Source organism: Cnephaeus nilssonii, assembly GCF_951640355.1.
Source record: "Cnephaeus nilssonii genome assembly, chromosome: X".
NCBI lineage: Eukaryota > Metazoa > Chordata > Mammalia > Chiroptera > Vespertilionidae > Cnephaeus > Cnephaeus nilssonii.
This window is the reverse complement of record NC_137071.1, coordinates 87584055-87587590: the sequence shown is the minus strand read 5'-3', so window position 1 is coordinate 87587590 and position 3536 is coordinate 87584055. Positions and strand designations below refer to the sequence as shown.

Here is a 3536-nt window from a genome sequence, read left to right as displayed (position 1 = left end):
ACACACACACACACACACACACACACACACCCTAGGGACAGTTCATATATGAAGTTCCCCAATGAGAAACACTCCAACAGTGCTTAATGTGCATCTGAAAGACTCTAATTATAAGTACACACTCCAGAGGTAGATACTGGAAAGCTTTGCCCAATCTACCTAAATCTACACTCGAGGGTTTGATCATGAATATAAGGGAAGCTGGAAGCTGCTGCTCTGGTCTACAAGTAGTTATTTCCATCTTGTTTCTCAGGTTGGCGGGGAGGCCTGGGAGGAGGTCCAGGGGGTCACAGGGGATTATGGAACAGCCGGGAGTCTGAGGAACGGAAACTGAGGAACTCCTGTTGGAGCCCCAGCCAGAGCCAGAGCCAAAAGGGGAGTAGCCCTAGCCCTGATCCTCAGCCCCAGCTCTGGCCCTGGACATGGCTCAGGAGCCCCTGGGAGCCAGGAGGAGAAGGAGGAGCCAGGACTGGTTGAGGGTGACCTGGGGATGGCGCCATTGTGGATCTGAGAACCGGGAGCTGAAAGCGATCAAAGCTTGAGTCAGGGAGATGGAGGAAGAAGTTGATCAGTTAAAGGAGATACAGAACAAGGTGGAGAAGCAGATGAATATGAGACCACCTCCAGGCAATGCTGGCCCAGTGATCATGTCTATTAAGGGGAAGATGGAGGCTGATGCTGTTCCATCTATGTTGGTAATGTGGACTCTACTGCAACAGCAGAAGAGCTAGAAGCACACTTCCATGGCTGTGGTTCAGTCACCATGGTACCATACCCTGTGACAAATTTAGCGGCTATCCCAAAGGGTTTGCATATATAGAGTTCTCAAACAAAGAGTCAGTGAGGATTTCCCTGGCCTTAGATGAGTCCCTATTTAGAGGAAGACACATCAAGGTAATCCCAAAATGAAGCAAGAGACCAAGCATTAGACAACAGACCAGTGTTTCCCAGGAGCTCCATACCGTGCCTGAACCACCAGTTACAACAGTTCCAGCTCTAGAGACTACATTGGTTTTAAGAGCAGGCTCTGGGGTCACATCTACAGAAGTGGGCCTAGAGCGACTTCATGGTATTCCCCTTACTAAAAATAAAAGTGTGTGTAAGAGAAGAGAGAGGTAGAAAGAAAGAAAGAAAGAAAGAAAGAAAGAAAGAAAGAAAGAAAGAAAGAAAGAAAGAAAGAAAGAAGGAAAGAAAGAAAGAAAGAAAGAAAGAAAGAAAGAAAGAAAGAAAGAAAGAAAGAAAGAAAGAAAGAAAGAAAGAAAGAAAGAAAGAAAGAAAGAAAGAAAGAAAGAAAGAAAGAAAGAAAGAAAGAAAGAAAGAAAGAAAGAAAGAAAGAAAAGAAGGGGAAACTTAAATTAAAAAAGAAAAACAGAAGATGACCTTGATGGGGAAAAAATACACACACACACACACACACACACACACACACACACACACATATATATATACACGCACACACATACATACACACTGTGGAAGGGGGAGGCGGAATCCCATAACTAATTTATTAGGAGGGACCTGCTTAGGGAAGTTAGGGTAAGGTACAGGGAGTAGGGCATGGGGATACTCATTCACTCTGGGGATTTGCCATGGATACCTCTCAACTACGCAAGCTGCTCCCTGTTTCCCTGTCTAACTTCACCCCCTAGGGGGCTACTCAAGTGTAAATAAGCATGGATGGTAGGAGGGTGTTTTGTTTTGTTTTACCCTAGGAAACCAAATTGTTCTGCTTGTTATCTTCCCTCCATCTTCTTCCTAATGTTCATAGCCCCCTCCTGCCTGTTCTTATCCTCTTTTCTAACTCTCTGCCCCTCCAGATTGCCTAGTGATCCATTTTGTTTACTTTTGTGTTTCTTTTGTTTCTTTGTTTTGAGTGTCTTTTTTTTGGTAGATTTCTGTAGGCAGAAGATCTCTGTTCCACTCCCTGAGGCTCCAGTGTAAATTCCCCTCCCTCCTGGGGAGATGCACTAACCTGTTTAGGGGGTTTGTTTTTCAATTTTTTGTTTTTTCCCCTCTGCCCCTTTCTCCTTTTATTTGGAGGGAATGAGAGGAAGTGGGCACAAAGAGGTGGAGGTGGATTTTTTTAAGCTAATTTCCAGGGGATGGGAGGTTTTTAAAATATGTTCATAAATAAAGTTGTTTTTGAAAATAAAAATATATAAGGGATGTTAGGAATAAACATTCATTGGTTAAATAAATGGTGCTGTAGATTTATGGACCGATACTTTTATTTGCCTTTGCATGAATGGGTCTTAAGAAACTGGGGATCCCAGAGTGGCACTCTAGGTCTAGGAATCCATTGGGTCCTGAATCCTGACAATGAATGATTCTGTTGCCTAATCTGAACTTAAGTTTAGCTAAAACGCTACTACTGGAGAGTTGCTAAGTGTACTTCAAGTGAACCTTTCCTGCATGGGGCTTTATCAATTTTATGAGAACAGGTTCCAGGACTATGTCTAACTGCTACTAAGTGTATGCTTGGCAGGATTGGGTTGAAGTCCTGTTTTCATTGGAACATACCACCTGGTAGGGAGATTGTAGAGGATGAAGCCTATAACCTGCAGTTATCTCTAGTCATTGGAAGCTACTGATAGTCACTGAAAAATACCTGACAGCCCTAGCCAGTTTGGCTCAATGGATACAGCGTCGGCCTGCAGACTAAAGGATCCCTGGTTCCATTCTGGTGAAGGGTACATGTTCAGGTTGTCGGCTTGATCCCCAGTAGGGGGCGTGCAGGAGGTAGCTGGTCAATGATTCTCATCATTGATGTTTCTATCTCTCTCCCTCTCCCTTCCTCTCTGAAATCAATAAAAATAATTTTTTTAAAAAGAAAGAAAAAGAAAAATACCTGACAATGTAAGAGGATAAACTAGCTTAGCTCAGTTTGCAATAGGGATAAAGGAGGGAAAATATGGAGGCAGGGAGACAAAATAGGAGACTACTGCTGCAAATGGTTTGATCAATAGATGACAAAGACCTGAACTAGGGCAGTGACAATGAGTAAGAAGAAAAGAGAATGGAGTCAAGAATTATTTAAGAGGTAAAATCAACAAGTATTGGTGATCCATTGGATGGTAAGATCCCAGAGCACTTTCTTAGAACTTCCAGGCTTATTGTTTTAGTGACTGAGTAGACACTGATGACACTCACTGACATAGGGGTCAGTGTAATAACCAGAGGCAGATAAAGCTTGGGTGTGGGGGTAAGGGCAAGCATTTTTGGATACTCTGAGCTTAACATCTACATGGAGATATTCAGCAAGCATTTGCATAATACAAATCTGTAGCTCAAGGGGAAGTCAGGACTGGAAACATAGGTGGGAAATCATTAGCATACAGGAGCTAGAGAATACTTTAAGAGTTGATGAATCCTTAGCTACCATAATATAAAGTCAGTAGATGATATTTTAAAAGTGTTTGTCAAGCCCTAGCTGTTTTTGGCTCAGTGGAAAGGGTGTCGGCCTGTGGACCAAAGGGCCCCAGGTTTGATTCCAGTCAAGGACACGTACCTTGGTTATAGGTTCCTCTCTGGTGCAG

The 3536-nt window shown here is 43.2% G+C and overlaps 1 pseudogene across 1 annotated transcript; it reads left to right on the top strand.

The window, feature by feature from the left end:
* The first annotated feature begins 418 nt into the window (after positions 1–418).
* Positions 419–1085, top strand: LOC307095526 (polyadenylate-binding protein 2-like; annotated as a pseudogene). The gene has a single exon. The product of its transcript is annotated as a polyadenylate-binding protein 2-like (transcript).
* Positions 1086–3536: the final 2451 nt, after the last annotated feature.